This window comes from Rana temporaria, chromosome 2, assembly GCF_905171775.1.
Source record: "Rana temporaria chromosome 2, aRanTem1.1, whole genome shotgun sequence".
Taxonomy (NCBI): domain Eukaryota; kingdom Metazoa; phylum Chordata; class Amphibia; order Anura; family Ranidae; genus Rana; species Rana temporaria.
This window is the reverse complement of record NC_053490.1, coordinates 217,501,519-217,515,248: the sequence shown is the minus strand read 5'-3', so window position 1 is coordinate 217,515,248 and position 13,730 is coordinate 217,501,519.

The window sequence follows — 13,730 nt, the reverse complement described above, 5'->3', positions numbered from 1 at the left end:
AGTGCTCCTTGTGATGTTTAAAGCTTGGGAAATCTTTTTGTATCCAAATCCGGCTTTAAACTTCTCCACAACAGTATCTCGGACCTGCCTGGTATGTTCCTTGTTCTTCATGATGCTCTCTGCACTTTAAACGGACCTCTGAGACTATCACAGTGCAGGTGCATTTATACGGAGACTTGATTACACACGGGTGGATTCTATTTATCATCATTAGTCATTTAGGTCAACATTGGATCATTCAGAGATCCTCACTGAACTTCTGGAGAGAGTTTGCTGCACTGAAAGTAAAGGGGCTGAATAATTTTGCACGCCCAATTTTTCAGTTTTTTATTTGTTAAAGTTTGAAATATCCAATAAATTTCGTTCCACTTCATGATTGTGTCCCACTTGTTGTTGATTCTTCATTCTTCAAAAAAACTAGTTTTATATCTTTATGTTTGAAGCCTGAAATGTGGCAAAAGGTCGCAAATATCAAGGGGGCCGAATACTTTCGCAAGGCACTGTATCAACTGATATATTGATCAGAGATTGGTTTTTAGCATACAAGCAGAGACTTCACCTGCACTTTGGCTATACAGACTCTCTTTGCTGTGTGGGACACAACTTTCTCTGTATCTCACCATTCAGGATTTATGAACTATTGATATCAGTTTACTGCCCCGGTGGCAACTTTTGATTATGTCACTTTGATTTTGCTCACTTTGTTGTATTTTTTAGTATTAATATCTCACATTTAAAAAGTTACTATGGGTCTGTGAGGCTGCACATTAGCCTCCCAACCACTTGAGATTAGGGTTGCCACCTCATCCCTTTAAAAAGGGACACATATTAATTACACAGGTTCTGTGGCTAATTAAGGTGGTAATTAGACTCATTTGGTGCCTTACCTGCATTAAATTAACCTCAGAACCTGTGTAATTCATATGTGTTCCTTTTTAAAGGGATGAGGTGGCAACTCTACTTGAGATACTAGGCAGTCCTTTACAAGGGGCCTATATTGAAGCTTTCTTTTCACAAATATTTCAACTTATCTATTCAATAAGTCTCACTCATCTCACCTAAGCGTGGCTAGATGGACACCAAGGGGTCACTCACTTGGAGGGTTCCCCCCCCCCGGAGGTGTGTCTAAGCTTTAATTATTTAATTAACTTTTTTGCACAGCACTTATTCACTTTATTATAGGAACTGTAAGACAACACTAGTGGTCATCACGACAAATTCACTGAATTTTGATACATTTTATGACAGCACAATTTGATTTTTTTCCATTGGCATTACACCACCAATTGTCAGCGCCACTTACCCCATTTAATCAGCTACTCATTGTTGGTTGGTTGGTTGGTAGGGTATCAAATATATACATACTCTGGAGATCAAGATTAGAGAACAATTTATGAACACTTGATTTTTTTCAGAAATAAGATTCTTCATTACTCAACATCTGATGGGATTTGTGTTCTGGCTATACAATGCTAATAGAACCGTGTTTTTCTAAATAACCAAGGCTCTTCATCAAAAGAAAACAATTATTTTGTAGAAAACACGATTAAAATTAGAACACAGCAATGACTAACAGAGAAAGATTACTAATAACTAAAATATCTGAAGGTTACAACAATTAGTAGGAAGTGTACAGGCCCTTGCTTTAAATGACTTCTGCACATCTGCAGCCACAGGACATCACAAGTCTCTTACACTGCTCTGGTGCGATTTTGTTCCACAGTTTGGTGACTGTAGTGGATTTCTTGGCCATAACTTTGTCACCAAGGATTTTCCAGCAGTTTTCTGTTGGGTTTAGATCAGAACTCTGGGCTAACCATATCAGTATTTTAATGTTTTCCGCTTCAATTTAAAATGTGTGCATGATCATAAGCTGCTCGTGAAGAAAAAAAAAAGAGAAAGAGATAAACGCTGCTTTCGTACTAGAAAAGAATATAAAAATATCAAAAAGAAGAAATATATAATATAATATAAAAAAAAAAAGGGCAACACAAAGAAAAAAACACATATGATGCGAAGCCAAAACGAGACGCTAAGGGCGGTTATACCCTTATAATAAATAAGTTTGATGTGTCACATGACCGTCTTCCTATTGAAAAAACAAAAGTTGGATTCAAAATGGCCAACTTCAAAATGGCCGCCATGGTCACCACCCATCTTGAAAAGTTTCCCCCCTCACATATACTAATGTGCCACAAACAGGAAGTTAATATCACCAACCACTCCCCTTTTATTAAAGTGTATCCATATAAATGGCCCACCCTGTATATTAGGGCTGTTACTGATTAAAATTTTTGTGTTCGATGAATCGATTTTTTTTTTTTAATCTATTATTTTGGTTAATCATAAAAGAAGACTGTAATATCCACAATCTCCCCCACTGTAATATAGCCACGTCATCTCCCCAACTGTAATATAGCCACGTCATCTCCCCCACTGTAACAGACATCTCCCCCCACTGTAACAGACATCTCCCCCACTGTAATATCTGCAATCTCCCCCACTGTAATATCCGCAATCTCCCCCACTGTAACAGACATCTCCCCCCACTGAAACAGACATCTCCCCCACTGTAATATATCCACATCATCTCCCCCACCGTAACAGACATCTCCCCCACTGTAATATCTGCAATCTCCCCCACTGTAATATCCGCAATCTCCCCCACTGTAACAGACATCTCCCCCCACTGTAACAGACATCTCCCCCCACTGTAACAGACATCTCCCCCCACTGAAACAGACATCTCCCCCCCACTGAAACAGACATCTCCCCCCACTGAAACAGACATCTCCCCCCACTGTAACAGACATCTCCCCCACTGTAATATATCCACATAATTTCCCCCACTGTAACAGACATTTCCCCCACTGAAACAGACATCTCCCCCACTGTAACAGACATGGGACCAATTTTGCCTAAAAAACGACGATATTTCGTGAACCATCCGGCGAAACGTTCCACAAAGTAATAGCACACCAATCAGGAACAATCTGCACGTTTCGGTATATTACTTGTCCATGTATGTAGTTGGACATGTTAAAAGCTGTGGGAGGAGTTAGGGCGGTACATTTGGCTATAATAAGAATAATATATATGTGAGATAGCAGTAAGTAATCTTGCTATAAATATATAATTTTTATAAAAACAAGCATATTCCCATATCTGTCTGATTTAAAAAAAATATGTATTTTATATTTTCAATATTTGTATTTTTATATTTTACCTCTAATATATAACATAAGCTCCCATTACATAACATTATAGGTTGTTTGTCACTGAACATACACTGCATAAAGTTTTTGAAAAAAAAAAGTAGTTGTTTTTCTCCTGCTGTGACATCACAGGTCAGACTCAATATAAGGCAGCTCTCCTGTGGCTCGGTGTCATTTGTTGGTGACTCTCGTAGCGGTAAGTTCATTTCTTCTTCTCTCCTGGATTCTGGGGACAGATTTACACTCGGCATTCACATCACCATCTGAGATTACAGAATTCTGCACATTAACATAAGATTTATCAAATCTAGACAAATATAAGGATATAATATATATCATTTTTATAAAAACAAGCAGAATTCTGCAGCATGTAGCGGTCAGCAATGTTATGTAATGAGTGCTTATGTTATGTACTGGTCAGTTTTCAAACATCTGACAGTTATTTTCAAAGGTCGGCTAAAAATAACTGCCATTAAAAAAAAAGAGGATTCTCATGCTGGAATATTTTAACCACTTGATGCCCAGAGGACTTCATATGACGCCCTGGGCTTTGTGGTATTTTGTGGGGCTATAACTGAATGATGCCTGAAGCTACAGGCATCATTCAGATATCGGCATTTTCAGTCGGCGATTCCCTACACCATAGGAATGATCATAGTGACTGTTCCATCGCTTGATCGTTCCTACGGGCGGCGAAAGGGGACGTCCCCCCCTTTACCACTAATATATAACATAAGCTCCCATTACATAACATTATAGGTTGTTTACATGTTTATTACTGAACATACACTGCATGAGGTTTTTTATGACATCACTTGTCAGTTGGACAGTCCATATAAGGCAGTGCTGCCCTCTGCTGGTTACCATGTGACCATTATTTTCAAATCTCAACTGCCATTTAAAAAAAAAACTGCTGATTAATTTTTTTTAAAATGATAAAGCCATTATTTAGAGTCCTGCAGTACAAAGACAATTTGAGCCAATGAAGTGGAGGCAGCCATAGAGAATATCTACATAGAGAAGTCATTACACTACATAGGGCGATGGGTATTAGCAAGGACGTGGCTGTGCGTTATAAATGATTCTGATATCCACCTTTTACCAACCGCTCATCATTGCATAACATAAGCACCCATTACATAAAATGACATGTTCATTACATAACATATGTTGAATAAAGTTGGATTGTCTGTCTCTTGGATTTTCAATATGATTTATAAAGAATTTGTGTTTTCCTCCCTGTGTCTCCCTCCATATTAATCATCATTTTTTCTTCTTCTTTCTTGCAGATTCTTGAGCTTTTGTGTGACGGATTTGGCTACAATCACAACAATATTAGCGATTTGGTGATAATCACGACGATTGGTTGTTACTGCAAAATGAATAGTTACACCACTTCAGTAACTGGAGGGACTTCCCATCAGCCCTCCCAGGGACCCTGCTATACCACCGCAGGTCCCTACTCTTTTACAGTAACTGGAGGGACTTCTTATCAGCCCCCCCAGGGACCTTGCTATACCACCGCAGGTCCCTATACCACTATCGTAAACGGAGAGACTTTCTATCATTCCTCCGATGGACCCTGCTATACCAGCGCAGGTCCTTACACCATTCCCACAACTGGAGGGACTTTCCATCAGCCCTCCCAGGGACCCTGCTATACCACCGCAGGTCCCTATACCAGTGTTGTAAATGGAGAGACTTTTTATCAGTCCTCCCAGGGACCCTGCTATACCATCGCAGGTCCCTACAACACTCCCATAACTGGAGGGACTTTTTATCAGCCCTCCCAGGGACCCTGCTATACCAACGCAGGTCCCTATACCAGTGTTGTAAATGGAGAGACTTTTTATCAGTCCTCCCAGGGACCCTGCTATACCATCGCAGGTCCCTACAACACTCCTATAACTGAAGGGACTTTCCATCAGCCCTCTGAGGGACCCTGCTATACCATCGCAGGTCCTGACACTGCTCCAGTGACCAGAGGGACTTTCCATCAGCCCTCTGAGGGACCCTGCCATATCACCACAGGTCCCGACACCACCCCTGATGGAGGGACTTTCCATCAGCCCTCCGAGGGACCCTGCCATACCATCGCAGGTCCCGACACCACTCCAGTAACCGCAGGGACTTTCCATCTGCCCTCTGAGGGACCCTGCCATATCACCGCAGGTCCCAACACCATTCCAGTAACCGGAGGGACTTTCTATCAGCCCTCTGAGGGACCCTGCCATAACGCCGCAGGTCCTGACTCTGCTCCAGTGACCAGAGGGACTTTCCATCAGCCCTCTGAGGGACCCTGCCATATCACCGCAGGTCCCGACACCACCCCTGATGGAGGGACTTTCCATCAGCCCTCCGAGGGACCCTGCCATACCATCGCAGGTCCCGACACCACTCCAGTAACCGCAGGGACTTTCCATCTGCCCTCCGAGGGACCCTGTCATACCATCGCAGGTCCGGACACCACTCCAGTAACCGGAGGGACTTTCCATCAGCCCTCTGAGGGACCCTGCCATACCATCGCAGGTCCTGACACCACTCCAGTAACCGGAGGGACTTTCCATCAGCCCTCTGCGGGACCCTGTCATACCATCGCAGGTCCCAACACCTCTCCAGTGACCGGAAGGACTTCCCATCCAGTGTCAATCAATTCAAAAGTGACTTGCAGTCAGCGTATCAAGATGAGATCGAGGACCACTCTATATGGTTATCAATCAAGAGCTAGATCACAACTCTTCTTCCAGAGGAGAGGTCTATACTATACCACTTCAGGTCCCAAAACCACTCCAGTGACCAGAAGGACTTCACATCCAGTGCCAATCAATTCAAAAGTGACTTGCAGTAAGCGTATCAAGATGAGATCAAGGACCACTCTATATGGTTATCAATCAAGAGCTAGATCACAACTTCTCCTCCAGAAGAGAGGTCTAGCTGCACCACGACAGATGGGGGGTGATACGCCGGCTGCCACTCAGACTTCCACCACAACAGTCGTAGACATGTCTGGCCAGTCCTCCCAGGGTGTGGTTTCAAGTCAGATCCCTGCGCCAGTGGCGGCTGCCACTCAGACTTCCACCACAACAATCGTAGATATGTCTGGCCAGTCCTCCCAGGGACCAGTTGCGGCTTCGAGTCAGATCCCTGCGCCAGTGGTGGCTGCCACCAAAAGTCCCAGGTTCAGACTAAAACGGGCACACTTGTTTGATCTGTCCTCCCAGGGACCAGGTACGGCTTCGATTCAGATCCCCGCGCCAGTGGCGGCTGCAAATTGCTTTTCCGCACCAGTGCCAGCTGTAAGTTGCTTTCCTGCACCAGTGGTGGCTGCCACTCAGACTTCCACCACAACAGTCGTAGACATGTCTGGCCAGTCCTCCCAGGGACCACGTGTGGCTTTGAGTCAGATCCCTGCGCCAGTGGAGGCTGCCATCAAAAGTCCCAGGTTCAGACTAAAACGGGCACACTTGTTTGATCTGTCCTCCCAGGGATGACTTTACATTCCTTCTGGCAAAACTCAAGATAATTCTGAATATTCAAAATGTCACAAAAGATCCTTCTCCGGAACTGACCCTGGCCTGTTATATAACCACGCTTCTGCCTAACGCTAAACTGTACCTACCTCTGCCTGCTCTGGAACTGACCCTGGCCTGTTATATGACCATGCTTCTGCCTAACGCTAAACTGTACCTACATCTGCCTGCTCTGAAACTGACCCTGGCCTATTATATGACCACGCTTCTGCCTAACGCTAAACTGTACCTACCTCTGCCTTCTCTGGAACTGACCCTGGACTGTTTGACCATGTTTTTTGCCTGCCTCTTGGACTGATCTTTTACTCTGCTACTGAAGTAGTGGGATTCATAACACAGGGGTCTCACATATGTGAGGGGCTCCAGAATAGTTTTTCTGGATCATGAAAACAAATTTTTTAGTTTTCACATTCCCGGATTAGGGTCTGGAGACTCGGAGGCTTCGAAGAGATTTGGGTGGGAGAAGCCTCTACCCCTGTCCCCATTCTTTCCTGGCCTGCTACTTGGACCATGTTCCTGCTTACTACCAGGACCAATATTTTGACACTGCTGGCAATGTCTCTTCTTGCACTGACCCTGGACTGTATATGGACAGTATCCCTGCCGGGTACTGACTATGGACATTATTCCTGCCTGCTGCCTGGACAATTCCATGACCCATGTAGTCTGGATAACCCATTCTATATACCGTAATAATGCCCCACCATGTTACCACCCCCTGACCATACCTTAGTAAACGAGGCGACACCTGATGTTGGAATAAAAACTTGGACACTTTATTAAAAAATTAACATAGACTAATATTTATTCAAAATTCACATACATTTTTAATAACAACTTCAAATATAAACCAATTATTACAAACAGCCATTTTTAAAACGGCAAACATAATTACAGCCATGTGGTCAAAGACGGTACCCCCAATATTTCGATCACCACCACTACACTGCGGGACATTTACCATACACAAGCCTCCAACCTTAAAGGCTTGGAGACACCCCTTTCCCGCAGTGCAACCAATACCCGTACTCCAGCGGACACCGTTCCGCTGGAATACAAAGAGGGTCCATAACACCGCTGGACCACCCACACTTCCGTCATCACTGTTCACTTGACCATACAAGACCACATGACACCGCCGCTACCACTGCTATGACGACCCGAATCCGTGACCTGAAAATGAAGAAAACAAACAAACACAAACAAAATGGGAGGGTGGGTGGGAAAACTGCCTCCTTCCCCTGATCTCCCTCGTGTGCTGTGACCTTAAGCTCCGCCCATCCCTTAAATAGCCACTCCCAGCCCGGGAAAAACTTCCCAGCAGCACCACCCCTTTGACTGAGCCAGCTCACTTAACCCATTGTGTCCCCAAACACCTGGTCATGCCAGCCCTGCGTTATTTCTTCTTTGTCTTTTACTCCGGGCTTTTCTTTCCCTGTCACTGACCATGTCCCTGCCTGGATCAGGGCTCTCCTCCTGTGGACAATTGCACTTCTAAAACCACAGGTAATCTTTTGTTTCCCCTTTACTCAGCAGAATGTATTTTTAGGGTGTAATTCTTGGTATGTACATGCTATGTGCTAGAAATATGAAGGGCCTTCAAAAATGTGATAGATTACGCATCTAATTTCCTTACAATGTTGTTTGCTTTCCAAAATGGGGTCACTTTGTTGCTCCAGGGCCTTCAAAAGTGTAATAGGTGGTTGTGAGATTAGATGTGTAATTTATGCTCCTAGAATGCCTGAAGTTGCTACTTCAATGTTGGGCCTCTGTATGTGGCCAGGCTGTGTACTCTACTAATCCTTTACCTGCTATCTAGCTTTAATCCATTGTTTTTTTCACCTGCTGCCCAGCCATATGGCACTGATCCTTACCCGCTGACCAGCCTGACTTCATGGATACGCCAAAAGCAAATCTGATGCCACTGATCTTCTACCTACTGCTCAGGCTGATACTACTATTCATTTACCCGCTGACAATCCTGATGTTGCTGATACGCCACCAGCTATCCAGTCTGATGCCACTGATCCTCTACCTACTGTCCACTCTGACTCTACTAATCCTTTACCTGCTATCCAGCTTGAATCCATTGGTATTTCACCTGTTGCCCAGCCATATGCCACTGATAATTTTTCTGCTGACAAGCCTGATGTCGCTTATATACCACCTGCTGCCCAGCCAGCCTCTGCTCGTTTTGTGCCTGCTGCCCAGCCAATCTCTGTTTCTAGGGTTAAGATATTACTAGCTCCAGAGGTCTAATACCTCCGCATCCCCATGCTTGTTGCATGCCTGGCATGAGTTACCCGTTTGGTCCAAGATTCCTATAGACAAATTTCATGAGCCATTTGCTTATGTTGTGCCAAAGCCTGGTGGTCCAGATTTCTGCTTTTTATTTACAGCTCCAGTAGTAGAGGTGTTCTGGGTGAGGGCAGATTTCCATCTGATTTTTGTCCTGATCCAGTTGTAATGTGTGCCTCTGCGATTCCAAGGGTATTAGGGGACCTTTGCTGGGGAACCAATGTCTTGGTAAGACCTGAGTGACTGTTAAAATACACTTACACATTCAGCTTCAGTAGTAGAGGTGTTCTGGGTGAGGGCAGATTTCCATATGACGTTTGGCCTAGTCCAGTTGTAATGTGTGCCTCTGCGATTCCAAGGGCATTAGGGGACCTTTGCTGGGGAACCAATGTCTTGGTAAGACCTGGGTGACTGTTAAAATACACTTACACATACAGCTTCAGTAGTAGAGGTGTTCTGGGTGAGGGCAGATTTCCATATGACGTTTGGCCTAATCCAGTTGTAATGTGTGCCTCTGCGATTCCAAGGGCATTAGGGGACCTTTGCTGGGGAACCAATGTCTTGGTAAGACCTGGGTGACTGTTAAAATACACTTACACACTTACACATACAGCTTCAGTAGTAGAGGTGTTCTGGGTGAGGGCAGATTTCCATATGACGTTTGGCCTAATCCAGTTGTAATGTGTGCCTCTGCGATTCCAAGGGCATTAGGGGACCTTTGCTGGGGAACCAATGTCTTGGTAAGACCTGGGTGACTGTTAAAATACACTTACACACTTACACATACAGCTTCAGTAGTAGAGGTGTTCTGGGTGAGGGCAGATTTCCATATGATGTTTGTCCTGATCCAGTTGTAATGTGTGCCTCTGCGACTCCAAGTGCGTTAGGGGACCTATGCTGGGGAACCAATTCCTTGGAAAGACCTGGGTGACTGTTAAAATGAAAAGCAGTATGGGTTAAGGACTCCATGTTAAGCCTGCAGATAGTCCATGGGGATATTTTCTGCCTTGTGGAGCTGCAACATCCAAGTGTTGTACTTCTTAAAGGATCTGATCTGCGGGGAACTCAGCAGCAGGGCACTCAGCCACGCAGGGCACCTAGCCAGTTGCCAAAACCTGGAGCAGGGTATCTAACAGACTGAAGGACTATCAATTTTCAAATGTACTTTTTATCATATTATAGGACACTTTTAAAGCAGAACAGGTTGCTTTCAACCAAACTATAAAAACATCATATGGCTGGTGTCATGGCTGATCACCTATAGCACACCATGAGAACTACAGATCAAACAGAAATTAAGATGGACGCTTCCTTGCTTGTAAAGGATAAGAAGTCAGTGGATGCAATATTCACCCCCAAGCATTGGTGTCAGTGGACACAATAATACCTGAACCTAGATAATATTACGCCTATTTTGGATGCATGGGTGTGCTAGAGAGCCGCAACCTGGCAGCTGACTTGCAACGCACCATCCACATCTCCAGTGGCTCTGGTGAAGACCAGGTGGCTCCTTAGACCCTGTGACTCTGGCACACCTCCGTTTGCATGTGGTCACACTGCTCCAACTCCAAAAATTAGCCACAAACCTAGCTGAACTAAAATAAAAATTTAGGAGTTAAATATGTTTTTAATAATTTCAGTGTTAAGAAGAAATAAAAATATACAACACACATAATCATCAGATTTCAACAGAATAGGACGAAACATGTTAATTAATACTGTCTGAAATTCAAAATAAAAATAAAAATAAAAACCCATTAAAGACATCAAACATAACTTAAAAATACCAACAGTTATTGAGTCTACAAGCTATGGTGCCAATCATTAGACATTTATCACACCTGATGTACTGACAGCCTATCTTCTTGAGGCCCTGAAATGTCAGGAAAATACAAATGCCTCCCAAATGACCACTTTTTGGAAAGTAAACAGTCCGAGGTATTTAGTAAGAGGCATGGCAAGTTTTTTGAAGTAGTAATTATTATTTTTTTTACAAAAAATTGTCATAACAACAAGTTATTTCTCACACACAGCATATGCATACTTCCAATTAAACCATAAAATACATTCTGCTCCCCCTTCCGAGTGTGGAAATACCACACTTTTACAGTCTGGCCACATAGAGCTCCCTGCATGTTGGACCTCTCTAACACTGTATCTTGGCCTAGGCCAACAAGGCCCAGGCCTAGGGCAGCACTTTGTGGGGGACAGCACTTTGCAGGGGAGCAGCATGAAAAGAGTCCCCTTCGGCTTGCGCTACACTTTTAGTGTAGCACCAGTCTTATTAGGTGGACTGGGCCGCAAGACAAATCGGTCTGGTGCCCCCATAAAACGGCCGTACTACTGCCGGTATAATGGTGCAGACACAAGGGACACTGACATGGTCACCTATACCTGGCAGGTAGGTAGTAGAACTCTCCTTCAATCCTTTACTTGTGTCAGTTGTACATATTAAGGAATCTTAATTTTATATTTTTCTGTTGATTACTGATGAACGTTTTTTTACTGACACACTGGACTGGCAAGCACTGACCTACACTAACAGAGGACGTCCAGATGTACATAAACTGACCGCTCCATGCTTTAGAGAGATGCACACAGACAGACAACCAAATTAGGAGAGAGTAGATTGCACACACAGATTATAGGATGAGGCCTACTACAAACATACACCCAACATTAGAAAAAGGATGACTAGCATCCAGTAGGGTAGCTTAGTGTAGGTCCTGCCCTAGAAGAGTCTACCTTGCCGTGGTGGGCAGGCTTGGAATCTCTTGGTCAAAAGTGTGTCAGCGAATGGGCGAGAGGATCACTAGATCTTCACTTCTGGCCAATTGATTTTACCAAAGGACTCTTGGTTTATTCATAGTAGAGTATATATAGTTGGAAAAGGAAAAAATGTGTATAGATCCATTATTATACTTTTATCAAACACAATAAAAAAATTGGTATATTTACATTTGAATTGCTTCCTCTTATTTAATCCTTTCATGACCGGGGGTCATTACCACTTGGATGCACAGGCCATATTTGTAAGGCTGGAAGGGGCTCTATGGCTACTTGTGGTGTGTGTAGGGATGTGTAATAGGTGTTTATGTATTACATTTGTCCTAACTAGGGATGAGCCGAACACCCCTCGGTTCGCACCAGAACCTGCGAACGGACCAAAGTTTGCACTAACTTTAGAACCCTGTTAAAGTCAATAGGACTCAAACCTTCTAAATCAAAAGTGCTAAGTTTAAAGGCTAATATGCAAGTTATTGTCCTAAAAAGGGTCTGGGGACCCGGGTCTTGCCCCAGGGGACATGTACCAATGCAAAAAAAAGTTTTAAAAACGTCCGTTTTTTCGGGAGCAGTGATTTATGATGCTTAACCACTTAAGACCCGGACCAAAATGCAGCTAAAGGACCAGGCCCCTTTTTGCGTTTCGGCACTGCGTCGCTTTAACTGACAATTGCGCGGTCGTGTGACGTGGCTTCCAATCAAAATTTGGTGTCCTTTTTTTCCCACAAAGTGGGAAGTGGCAACTTGTGGCAATCAGGCAGGCCCTTGCACTACATGGTTTTGGTAAATCTAAAGGAAATCAGCCAACATAAGTTGTATAGTGTTATACTCTGTTCTGCGCTGAACCAGTGAGCAATCGCAGCTGCAGTGTTGAACAGACTGCCCATTGAGATGCTCTGCATTATCCTGTCCTCTCTTGAATTTGTCTTTTGTGGATTACCAGCCTTCTTGGAAAACTTGAATGCGTTTGTGATGTTGTAAAGAGGCAGTATTCTAGAAAGCACATTGATTTGGAACAACAAACTTCTCTTGCCATGGCTGAAAGGGTCATTCCTTTATCTGGACAACCTGCTGCCGGAGGGTTTCAGTCACTTTAGAATGGCTCACCAACTTACAAAGTCAGTGAAATCTGGTAAATTAGGCTGCAAGTTAAATAGGGTTTGTCAGATAATGAATTAAGCACAAGGTGCCAGATTACCACCAATAACTGGGAGGTGTCTGAAAGTATACTCTAATTATGATCCATGTTCTTTTTTAAATCTCATTGAAGAGGAGAGACTGGAGAGCTGCAGATGATGAAGGAACATAAACAGACCACAGTGTCAGGGCTCAGCAGCCCTGATAACCATGGTCAATTTGCAGGGGGGCATAGCCAGGCAGGATCAGCCAAGTGATACAGGGAGCCAAAATTACACAGCACAAACATTGTGCTGTATAACATGCTTTAAAAGGAACAGGGTATTTTTTTTCTCTTTCTTTTAGGGTTACAAACACTTTAAATTAAACCAGAGGTAGTGTAAAGCTTTACAGAACCGCGCTTTCCTGTCCCAATAGGCAAATTAGGACTGTAAATTCCAAACAGTCAATGAAAGATTCCAAGAAAGGCAATCACAGCAAATCCTTTTATTTATCTTTATTTATTTAATTTTAACAGTGGCTGGAGGCATGTTGTGATTTGCTTTGGAAAGGACTATAAAAATTACCTGCATTCAAAATAAGTTTGATCACTTCTTAAGCACACTTAATAAAATGACTAATACTAGGCCTGCCCTGTGTGATAAGATAATAAAATGTGAAATGAAATGATTTGGAATAGCAATAGGCTGTGCTGGCTTGCAACACTCCTTTAATTAATGAACACATAATTGCAAAGTTTTGACAGAGAAAAAAGCATTTTGAAGCC